Source organism: Hirundo rustica, chromosome Z, assembly GCF_015227805.2.
Source record: "Hirundo rustica isolate bHirRus1 chromosome Z, bHirRus1.pri.v3, whole genome shotgun sequence".
Lineage (NCBI taxonomy): Eukaryota > Metazoa > Chordata > Aves > Passeriformes > Hirundinidae > Hirundo > Hirundo rustica.
The window spans coordinates 17,669,934-17,682,179 of NC_053488.1; the positions used below are offsets into that span (position 1 = coordinate 17,669,934).

At 42.6% G+C, this 12,246-nt stretch overlaps 1 protein-coding gene across 3 annotated transcripts in view; it reads left to right on the forward strand.

Annotated features, from left to right (window-relative positions):
- The first annotated feature begins 1,870 nt into the window (after positions 1 to 1,870).
- The window catches only part of LIFR (LIF receptor subunit alpha), a 49,856-nt gene continuing 39,480 nt past the window's right edge, over positions 1,871 to 12,246 (forward strand). The window contains exons 1-2 of one of the 3 annotated variants that reach the window (XM_040090468.2): positions 2,214 to 2,410; positions 9,670 to 9,764. The gene's annotated coding sequence lies outside the window, so the exon portion shown is untranslated. Of the gene's footprint in view, positions 1,926 to 2,213; positions 2,411 to 9,669; positions 9,765 to 12,246 lie in introns of those variants that run through there. The other 2 variants (XM_040090471.2, XM_040090470.2) reach the window with 2 other exon arrangements.

Below are 12,246 nucleotides of genomic sequence, written 5' to 3' on the forward strand. Positions count from 1 at the left end.
TGCCTTTTAAAAACAGTTCTGGTGTCATTTTCATGGATGGAAACGTGCATTTGTGTGTGTCATCCATGGCACAAAGTGCATGCTACGTCCTCATGAAACCTAGATGCAGACTCTAGAGAGGGCACCAGGCTCCAGTTAATGAAATCTGGAAAGAAAGAAAGAGGCAGTCCTCCCTTGAACAGGAGTGTACAATTAAATGCCTCCCTGTGTGCTCAAACCTTGTGCTGCTATGCGTATTCCCAATTCCATTGTTATTTGGTTGCTTTTGTGTAAAAGAAGGTATAAGGGCTTCTGGGCTAGAATAGGAACTAAATGGGAAAATGTTCTTAGGCAGCTGACATATCAAATCTCTTTGTGCTGGTAGTGAAGTCTTCACCACAGAATTAGCCATTCAGCAGCCTTTCCAGTGAGGAGAGATTTGGTACTGTGAAAGGATGACTGATGTGCTGGAAAGGCAACTGCTTAAATTTACTAAGTAGAAGATCTGTAATAAGGGTCTTGTCTTAAAATCTGTCCATCAGATTTGTGATGGGGTTGTGCGTGTTTCAATGTGCATCAATGTTCTGCTTGGGATTCACAGCCCATGGCTTCTCCTCAAATCAGGTTTAAAATAATGCAGGAATGATAGGTATATAACAAGATGAATCCATCCTCTTGAGATGACACAGGCCAACACACAGACAAGTGTCTCAGGGTTCAAGGCCTGAGGTCAAGTGCATTCTTGAGGTAGAACAGAATCTGAAGTCACATATCTTGATCCATGACTGAACCAGAAGGTTCCCGTGCATCTTGCTGGAAGCTTCAGTTCTGGTTGCCCAAGTGAAAATGATGGAAAGGAGATAGAACAGTGGCAGATTTGTTCTCTACAGAATAGTCTGTGTTCACTTGGACTGTGCATGCAATGTGCAGGGTGGCAGGAGAGTCTGGATTTGGGGACCTGAAATCATCTATTTAGCCATTGTGGGACACAAGTCTGGCCCAGGAATTCCATCCAAGTATTTGCAGTTTTCTGTCATCTGGGTTGTGAGACAAACAAACAATCTGCAGCAATTTTAAAAACAGTGCTAGGAAAACATAGGCAGAAAAATACAAGGAAAATCCAGCACTCACTTTTTCTCCCCATTCTCCTGTGGTTGACTGGGGCACAAGAGAGGAACCACAGGCTTGCCAACTCTTCTGATTTTATGGGTCTCGTGGCATTTTATTATTTTTTTTTTTTTTTAAACTGCCCGACTCTTGAGACTGTGGGATTGTGAGGATTTCAAGTTTAATTTAAAAGAGAGGCTGACTTGCAACAGTTGTGGCTTCAAAGAAATGTTGGAGGTCAAGTCTCAGACCTCAAAAACTAGTGGCAAACACAAAGATAAAATTAATCAAGAATCGCCTGCGTCTGTGGGGCCAGGCACAGCGCGCCCAATCCTGGAGGTCAGGCAGCGCTGAAGTATTCGAGGTGCTTTTCTATAAAGGATATTTGACCGTGTCACAGAAAAAACCCGAAAGGTTCAGATGAGATCCGCGCCTTCGCCCTCCCCGCAGCACAGTCTCCACAGCCCGCCGGGGTCCCAGCCACACCGCTGACGCTGCCGCGTCCCCGGCAGCTCGGCCCCCACCACACGGCCAAGGGCGGCCTCGGCCCGGCAGAACCGGGCCGTGCCGGGCGGCGGGAGGCGGTGGTGCCCGGGGCAGGGCCGGGGGCGGCGGCGGGCGGTGCGCAGCGCAGGCTCCTCCCGCGGGCAGCCCGCCAGCCCCGCTCCTCTATCCCTCCCTCCCTCCCTCTCTTTCCCTCCTTCCCTCCCTCCCTCCCCGGCTCCATCCCTCCTTCCTGTCGGCGCTGCGCACTGCTGCCGCCGGAGCTGGGCCGCGCCGCGCACCGCCCGCGCACCCGCGGCATGCGGCCCCCTCAGGGCACGGCCGGGCGGCGCCGGGTGAGTGCGGGACCGCGCCGTGCGCCCGCTCCCGGCCGCTCGCACCTGGGAGGGGGCGGCCCGAGGGGCGCGATGATGGATGTTCCCTCCATCCCTCCTTCGCTCTGCCCGCCCCGGGGAGGTGCCGGCCGGGAGGGGCGGAGGGGGGGAGGTGGGCTGGCAGCCCCGCCGAGACCCAACGCGGTGGCGGTGATTTTCGGAGAGCCCCCCCCCCCGCCCCCAGCTGCTTGCCTGCTGTCGTGCGGCACGGGGCTCGGCCGGGTCTCGGCCGGGGCTGGGGACAGGTGGTGGTGGCGGCGGCGGCGGGGGCCGAGACCGGAGCCGGTGCGGGAGCAGACCGCGGCAGCCTCCCTCGGGGGCGCGGGGGGAGAGCGGCGGCTCCTCTCTGCCGCTGCCCGAAGCCTGCGACTTAAATAGAGGCTGTGTTTTGTCAACAGCTTATTCTGCTGGCCGGCAGGTTGGCTGGCTCGAGGACTGAGCAGCGGGTAAATACTATTTATGCCTCTTTTTGTAATTTTAATTTATTATTTTATTTCACTTTTAAATAAGTAGTAGCACTCTTTTGAAAATGGACCTTAAGAGGGGACTCCAGAGCCTCTTCTGCGTTTGGGGAGCATCCAGACATGCCGGGTGCCTCGCCGTGCACTGGCCATACAGGGACTCTGGCACAGCAGTAGCTGTTTCTGTTTTGAGTGTTTGAATTTCTAATATGTGTGGATGCCGTGTTTGAAAACCATCTCTCAAAACCTTTGAGGCAGTTCTGAAAAGAACGTTATTCCCTTGTTAAAATTCAGCCTGTAAATTTGAATTGACTATGTTGTGCTGGCATGCTGCGTGTTACTTCAGTGGGCACTGGTTATATGCATGGTTTGTTTTTCACTTGTCATTGGTGGTGAATGCCTAAGAAGTTTGCTATGACTAGGAGTGAAGATCTGGTTAGGTATTATAATCAGCTAATATTGAGGAGAGGTGGGATGGTCACCTGTTATGTAGGGATTGTCACCCTGATTCTTTTTGACAGACTTTCACGCTTAAAATTACCATTGCAAAAATAGTCAAATATTTACATTCCATTATTAACGCCATGTTCTGTCAAATTTCCTTCAGGAAAGCCTGGGAATTCTACTGTATTTGAAACTCAGTTTGTTACGTCAGTAAGGCAGTGTGACTTGCCTTTGACATCTCACCTGGAAGTCCATTCTGCCTTTTCTCCTTACTGTAGAAGAATTCTTTAAATTCTTTCTGAGCCCTTAGTTCAACCCCACAGCATGAATCCAGGATGTTAATAAGACTAAGCAGGTTTAGTAGCCGTGAGAAAGATTAAACTCTGTGTCATGCCATGTTCCTTCTCAAGTCAGCATGTGGCAGTGCTAGCTGAGACTGTGGTTTTTTGGTGTAGATCCATCAGTGCCCCCTTGTTTTATATATAAAGCTTTGCACGTCCGATGGGGAGGAATGCATGAATGCCTTGATCTGCAAAAAGTCTGTGCTTGTCCTTAGCTTATCAACCATTTTATGCTGCACAATTTTGATGATAAAAATAAGCTTTGATTTCTGTTGATTCCTGTACATAAAGGTGAGAATAGACCCAGAAGTTTCCTGGGTTTGGCCACAATTTGAATGAAGATTGAAACAAAAATTATCTTTGATGAGGAAAGGATTTGGCTGTGGAAGAGACAAGAGAAAATGCCATGAGTGTATCCGCAGAATGAGAAGCAAGCCTCATATCTGCACTTGGTTGTTATCTCTCAGCATGAGTTGCTGACCATTAGCTGGAGATGGATCTGCAGGTTACTTCAAAGAGGTCTAAGAGAGACTAGTGTCAGTAGACTGCAGGGTTGTGATCTACCCTGGAAAATGTTGCAGAAGCTCACAAAAGAAAAGCTTAAAAATCACAAAGTTGGAGCTGGTTTGGAATATAACTTTTAGGGAGTCATTAGATCACCTGATTTTGTTTGCTTTCTGTTTTCTAAGTGTTTCATCTTTCATCTTACCGCTGTTTCACCTATTCAAACTTTTATCAGCATTACTAAATGATAACAGTTTCCATTGTGCACTCTCCAAACACACCACTTTAGTCACCTAGAGCAACCAGTGGCAAGCATTATCTGTGAGTTAGATTGTGAAAAGTCCCTTTACAGGTGTGCTGAGGAAAGGGAGAGACTTAACCTTTAGGTGAGGGCATTCTCATAGACTTGCCAAAGGCAAATCAGTAATACACAGGAATATAGGTGGAGATGCTCTTCTCAAAGAGAGAAAGACTTTTTCATTGGTGAGCAAAGCTGCTGCTGCTACTCTAGCAGGTATTCATAGGACTTTAATTTCAAGTGCTTGTTGAGTTACAATCTCTGGCTATAAGGTCACATCTGTTTCAGCATCATGCAGCTCAGGGCTTCAGAAAATGTTTAAAAAAAATCTGAATTTATTAACATCCATAGGTAATGCTAGAACAGAATCTCTAAATCTATAAGAAACAACTCTTTTAGAGTATGAATGTTGGATTGCTTAATCCAAAGAGTGACAGCAAATTTTGTGCTTTATGGAAAGATATATTTAAATATGTATTTAAACAACCTAGATGTTTGTAAATTCTGACGCTATCTTGCAGAGTGCCATATATCACAAGACTGATGCGAATGGATTATGTTTTTCTTTTCCTCTGAGATACACTTATGATTACTTCTTGACTGGTAGGCATCAAATTTCTGTCTAAAAATAAGAAAAATAAATTGCTTCTAGATAAGACTTGAGAAGTGTTCTATCCTGCAAGGCTGGTTGATACATTTTGTTCCATAAACAATTTAATGTAAAAGACGAAAAAAATCCAAAATCTGGAGACCACGATCCTGCACTTCCAATGAGCTCAGCTCCCTCTCACAGGGACATGAGCATGAGTGTTATACTGAGTCAGTGGTTACTTAAGCTTCAGAGAGAAATAGCATCGACAGAAAGGCTGTAGGAGTCTTTATCCTGACTCATCTGTCATTTTGGCTAGCCTGAGGTGTTTCTGATACTCCTGCAAGTGCTGCAGTGACTTGGATTGCCTCAAAACGGAGAACATTCCTGCTGCTTTCCTCTCCTATATCTTTAAACAAAAGCAGCGGCTTTTTTCTTTGGAACCTGATTCTTTGGTTCTGTGCTCATTTTATCGGCAGATACAAGCAGGGAGTAATTGCTTTGTGAATCTTGCATGTTTAAGCATCAGGCAAGTGGTATGGCCGTGTCAAAGATGAGACTGCATCTGTGCATGCTGATGCCTACAAAATTTATCATCACCTCTCCTTTTATTTTTTTTTTTTCCTCTCTAGTATTTACCTGCAGCTAAGTGAGATTTTTGAACATGTTTCTTTTAGGTTGAAGCATCAAAAGTTTGGGGTTTATACGTACTTAAATGTCATCTTCCAGAATCATACGGATTTCTTCCAGAGTCATTAGCATGGCAATGATGAGGGCCATATAAATTCCTAGATGAACAGACCTATTTTCTTAACCAGTATTTTGAGTGATTGAGGGGCAGCTGGGATATCACTAGAAAACACAGAAGTTCCCTGTGTTCTTTGCCTGCCTTCCTTACAGACTTACAAACTAACAGATTTTAATTAGAGTAAATGATCTTTGGAAGTTCTTATCTGTTCCTGAGAAATATATCCAGGGACTGCTATCCTCCTTCCTCTGGAAAATTTGCAGTCCCTACTTTTACAGACTGTGGGAGCCTTGCTGCTGCGTGTCCGTAAGGTCCTTGAACTCCTCCAAGTGCCAGAAGCTCGACATGGGCTTTTGCCACTTTGCTGCTCTCTGCCTTTCCCTGCTGCTGTCTCTTGGAATCATTCCTAATAGCAGGTTTCACTGTAAGCAGAAAGTGCTTAGGCTAAAAATAACTCCTAAGCCATTGGTATGAATGTTGGTCAGGGTGTAAAGTTTTGAAAGGCATATATCCCCCCTCCTTTCCATGCACTGTCTGGAGCTGGCACTGGAGTGAAGTCAACTGTTGCTACCACAGAACCAGCTTATCCCATAGGCAGAGAACTGCTGAGTTGTCAGCTGTTGAGTCCAAATTGTGCCTTTTACCTCAGGGAGGACAACTTATAAAAGCACACGTCGTGGAAACAAGGACAGCACTGTGGCAATTCCCTGCTCCTTCTGTCTCACTTCCTACCCTGCCAAAAATCAGACTCAGCACAGCCCACAGCAGAGGATGGTTAGCTGTGTTGGCGGGATGGTTTTAGCACCACCTCCCCCCTCTACTGGGCTATGTGTTGGCAGGGAGCAGTCTCCTTTCCCTTCTGTATAACCAGCAGTTCAGGGGCAGTTTCCTGCAAAAGCACAGCCTTTCAGCCAGCCTCAGTCTCCTGAAATTTCCTTGAGTGGATTAAATAGCACTTTCTTGGGGTTGATTTTATGATGCAGCATTCTCTCCCCAGCCAGCCAGTTTCAGTGATACAGTATCATTGATTAGAAAATGATAGTGGGGTGTTTAGCTTTTCGGGGTTTTTTGTTGGTTTAGTTTTTTGGGGTTTGTTGTTGTGGTGGTTTTTTTGTTGTGGTGTTGTTGTTTGGTTTGGTTTGTTTTTTTGTCGGGGGGAGGGGAGTGGCATGGGGGTGTTATGTTTTGGAGGGCGATGGCTTTATGTTGATGAGTAATGTTACGCTAGTGTTCCCTGCCAGTATAGCTTAGTGCATTTTGACCATCAGTCAAAAAGTACTTTCTTTTGGAATATACATATATTCCAAAAATAGAGGTATGCATTTGTGCTTGATTTGTGCCTACAGCTGCATAGATAACAGCTTTATAATATTTACTGAACCTTGATAGTTTCATATCAAGGTTGCCTGGTAATTTGTAGTGTGTAATCATGAAATTTAAATAAAGCAATGTGTTTGAGTGTTTTCTTTAGGTGATATACACTGTCTGAAAAGTATGCTGGAATGTTTCTTATGCTTGCATAATTTTGTCATTATTGCACAAGTTGCTTAAAGGTATAATAAAAGTACAAGTAACAGGGGTGGTTGAGGGTGGTTTACACTGTCAATCTGGCTCAGAAATGGTCCATGTTTTACTTCTGGGCCTCAGCCATCCACTTAAGCTAGTTGCTTCCCTTCAAGGGGAAATGCAGGCTCAGTTGGCTGTACATAACTCAGGCACAGTTAAGCATTTTTTCTGGATGGTGTGGGTATGGCCTATGGCAAGGTTGGCTCTGGTGATGAGCAGAGCAAGCCAGCTCTCTCCCAGCTGGCTTGATGCCCTTGAATGCCCCCCACCTTGTGCCCTTGGGCATGACACACGTTTCAGCCTAAAGCTTTAAAAATTGCTCTTTCTTCATTTCTAACGCTTTGAACACAGAAGCACAGAAAAAGTTGTTTTGGAGCCAGATGGTGACCCAGGCCACTTACTGCAGAGTTGTCTTGTCCGACTTGGGGTGGTCTCAAACAGTATGAAGGTGGGCCCATCTGCAGCATTTAGGCTGTGGGTGAAGACACCTCCACACTGCAGTCCATCAGGGTGGTCTGAGATCATCTGATATTCATATTTTTTTGTACCATTATTAGCTGCATTTCAGATTGCATGCATGTTTGAGATTTGCACATCCTACATGCCTTGGAAAACCCAGAGAAAAGGGAAATTTGGACAAATGAAGGAGTCTCGGCTCTGCTCAGAATGGGACAGGTCTGGGCAGGCAGTTGCCTTTTGGGGTTATTTGGTGGTATCTGCCTTAGGCTGGCAGCCCTTCTCCTTTCCAAATGGGACTTAGCACAGTCATCCAGAAACTCTTGTGCCAAGACAGCGGTGCTGCTCATCATGTGGTGTAACTATGTTTTAGTATAGCAGACCATGGTTTTGCCCTTCCTGAACTGTGAGATCTAATGGCCTCTCTTAAGTATAAAATGAGTGAGGACAGAGCTTCAAAATATCTTTCTCAAATAATTGGTTTTAATATTACTACAGGGCAAAAATGCTTCCTAAATCAAATGAACTTCAGAAGAAAATTATAATGGTCAGTACTATAGGTGGAGCTTCTGAAGATTCTGAAGCCCAGAGGGTAAACGTAACTTACAGGTATTCCAATTATAACTAATTTTCACAATAATTCATGTTTTGGATCATGTTCAGCACTTGCAGCAAGAGATGTGTGACTTCTGAGGTTTTTTACAGCTGCTCTGGAGCTAAAACCAAGGAGATAAGCTTCTAATGTTTAATCCTAGGCACAAAAAAGAGGGGAGGTGAGAGAAAAAAAAAGAAAAAGTGATTGATTTATTTATATTGCAGACTTCAGTGTTGTCTTGAGTTATGTGCAACAAGAACTGAAGTACTTTGTGTGAGAGGTCAGCATAAATATCAAACTTTTTTAGGGCTTCTCCTGGTTGTGAGGATAATAATATCTGTTCCCTAGAGTCTACCTGTTCCTCTTCCTTTTGTCCTCTTCCCCTTGCTCCACACTTTTCCAAAGGTCATGGCTGTGGGAACTCTTTAGTGCACAGGTCTCAAGGCACGTAACTCATGCTTCATCAACTGGAGCAGCATTGTCACAATTCCCAGTAGAGAACAGCCTTCTCCAAATTAAATGTGATTGGTATGTTTCTTTTATCAAGATGATGGGAAATTTTTGACCAAATGTTGCCACATATTTCAAAAGACAGGGTCAATTTGGATGTAAATCCAGCAAGATGTTATGTGACCCTTATTTTAAGTCTTACCTCAAAGTCTGTATATTGTCCCTTGCATATTGTCTTCCTTCACCATTAAAATCCTTATTAACTAGATGAGCACAAATCATGCACAGATCTCACTTTAATAAGTGAGATCTGTACATGATTTGTGCTCATCTGGTCTGACTGGAGTAACTAAAGTAACTAAAAACTAAAGGCTTAAATGTAGGAAGACTTGCATTGAACCCATATTTAGAATTTCTTAGTAATATATCCAATTTTATATCAACCAGTTCACTCCTCCTGTGAAAACCTTTGCCAACACTTAATTAGTTTTACTTTTCACAATATTCACTTTTCAATGGAGGTCTACTGCATGGCATTTCCTTTCATGTCTTTTATGGTGGGCCAAGTTTAAATCCTTTCTCTGTGTAGGTAGTTGAAAACTGTGACCAAGTAACCTCTCTGAACTAAACAGTTGCATTGTGTAAGCCTTTGCAACAACAGACCCAAATTGTTCAAAGTAATAATTTGATCCTGAGTGTAAATCGACTTTGTACTGGATGAAACCATATCCACTGCAAATGAATGACTAATTCTCCTCTTGTGTTTTTGGACCAACGACTTTTGTAAGGTAGCTTGATCCATACAGAAAAAAATTGTTGGGACTTTTCCTTTCAATATATTTTACGTGTTTATTTGCTTGAACTGTGATAACTGATACTTTGAAAACTGAACGTTTTCCTGTTCCTTCCTCATATTTCAACTAATGAGTGATGAAGCTGGAGTGTATCCTTGAAAATGCTAGATTCTTGTCTGCTGTCCTTTTGCCCTGGTGTATGCATGCTTGCTAATCAGTAGGTAGCTCTGGATTGGAATTTGGGCAGTGATTACTGCAGACACAAAAGGGAACAAGCACTCAGCATTACAATAGCTGCTGTAGAATGAGGTCACTAACAGGCTTTCAGCAAAATAGTGTTAATTTTCCTCTCTACACACTCAAACACAGAACATGTACTTATAATTTCACATCTTTTTTGAGTGATCCTCAAGTGTAGCATTCTTAGCAATGGTTTATATATGAGTCTTTCAACTTCAGGTGCTTCATGTGACTGCCCAGTTCAGCATTCAGCTCTCCTGTACTGTAAACTAAGGAAAGAACTCCTGCCTTGGGCTCCTGCCAACAGTGCAAATGTGAGTTTGTGCATACCTTCATTCATAAGTTAGAATTAGTCATATATATATGTGTTTGCAAATTCCAGAGCCATATTTGTATATATGTGGTTACTGAGGCTTATTATCTTGCATAAATTTGCAGTTAGTCAGGAGCAGCACTCCTCGGCCGTGAGATACCCTCTCCTCAGAGGACACAGGTGGTCTCTGATAGCATTTAGAGCTTGTTCTGGTTTGGTTTTACTTTTGTAAATTTTCATTTTTTGACAAAATGAGCTATTTGTCACTTGCATTCCCAATACCTACATAGGTATCTATCTGACCTTTTTAAGTTCTTGTGCTGTGGTTTACAAATATTTCCTGTATTTAATATTGTAAAGTAAAATACTTGTATCCCTGAGGCATGTGTATTGGCATCTAAATATGTTTTGCATTTATAGTCCATGTGCCAATTCTGTGAATAGCTCTTCAGTATGGGAAGTTGCAGTAATAGGAAAAGCAGAGAACCCTCCAAAGATGTTGGAGGTGGTGCTATTTGTATAATGCTTTGTGAGTTATAATGACTTGCTTTGTGGTGAGAGTGGCACAAGCTTTTGTAGAAGAATATTTCACACTAGTAAGAAATAATGATTTGTTGATGTTTCATACCATAAAATTAAAGCTCCTGCTAGTCTCTGGGTTTAGACAGGCAAATTTGTAAGGATATGCTTGGCCTTGTACACTGTATGCTGTGTGTCTGGATAGACCTGACTGGATTCATGAAGAGCAGAATTTTTCCTAAGGAATAGAATAATGGAATAGAAACTAAAAAGAAACTGAAACAGAGCATATAATTCATATAACTACACTCAGATTTTAGTTCTCCAGCTCTTCAGGTTCCCCTTTCCCCTGCCTTTTCTCCATGTCTGGCCACCTCAATCTGCAGTCACCAGAGACCGTTGAGAATTATTGCACGTCTCTTGCTCCTGCAGTTGGACTTGCTCAGCACTTTGGAAACAATAGCTGCTTCGCTGCTGACTTGTGGAACAAAAAATTAAACATATCAGCAGCAATGCATAAAAAATGTGATGAACAGCCTTCCACAGGAAGAGTTTTTTCCATTCTACTGTGTAGGTATATAGAATTTATTGGTGTCAGAAGCTAATAAGTAAGAAATGCTTCTTCTTTTGTGCTTTATCTGCCAGCTCAGTACTGAGAGAAGTAAACTGTGAGATTTACTAATAATAGCAGGAAGGAAGAACCCTGTTAAATGTAGATAGAAAAGTTGGAACGACTTATGTGTGTAAAATCCAAGGTTGTTTTTTCCTCTCCTCAGCCCTTTTTTATAGTCACCCAACAGAAGAGAAAAAAATAGAGAACTACAGGAGGTGACTCTAACTTTCAAGGGAGGATTGAGAAAGAAGATGTAGATGCAAGTTACAGATGCTATAATGATGGTCATGTGAAAGTGATGTGAAGGTGTGAGATGTGACCTTGAAAATTTCTGTTTAATTTTCTTATTCTAAGCATGAATCATGTCAGAAGGGACTTGTGGAACTGACTCACTCTATGTCCTATTAGTAGCAGTCTCAATCTTGTATGTATGAGCTGCTTTCAATTTTAAATGACATGCATCATCATTACCCTTGCAGATGCTGCTGTCTCAGCACTTGCTGGTGGGTTATTTACAGGGACTCAATTCTCTGCTTTTCTTAACTTCTAAAAGAAATTGAAGAAAAACATTGTTTTATTTTACAGCAATAAATATCATAGATCCTAGCCATTGTGTGTATTATTCTGAAATGTTCACATCTTCATTGCTTTGTTTCTTTTTCTGAGCACTATTTTAATGCTGCAGAGTTTGCTTTACTATTTTATCCAGTTTATTTATGATGAAACCAGGACAACATTCCTTCAAAATACTTTTATACCAGTATTTTCTATTCTGAGACCCTCCATGAAACACCTAAAGGGCAGCTAGGTTTTTTTACATCAAGGAAAATAAAGAAATTTTCTAAGATAGAAAAACCCAGCCAACAGACAAAATATAGATTTAGATTATTAAGAAAATAATCTAAATAATCTTCTAATTTAGATTATTCTGAAAAACTTCATAATTTTTATCATCTTCTTTGTGGACTGAGAGATTTCAGTCTGTCTTTGAATTTCACTTGCAGTCATTTAGCAAAAATTGAAAACAAAATTTGAACTTCCCTTCATGTTTTCTTTTTAGACAATGTGCTGCCTAAACTGAATCATCGGTCTAAATTATTGGAAATAGAAGGCTGGGTGTTAATTTACTTGTAAAACAACTACACCTTGTGCCTTTGGCATTGCTATAAGTGATCTGTTTCAGTTAGGGCAATACACTTCGGGAAGTACCACGTGAAGGTGCACACTGAAACTGAAGTGAGGCTGTATGTTTCTTGGCATCATCAAAGTCTATTAGATGGGTAGAAAGGATAACATGAACAAGCTAGTTTGTATCGAAGTACTGGGTTGCTGTGCTGCTACAAGATCTACA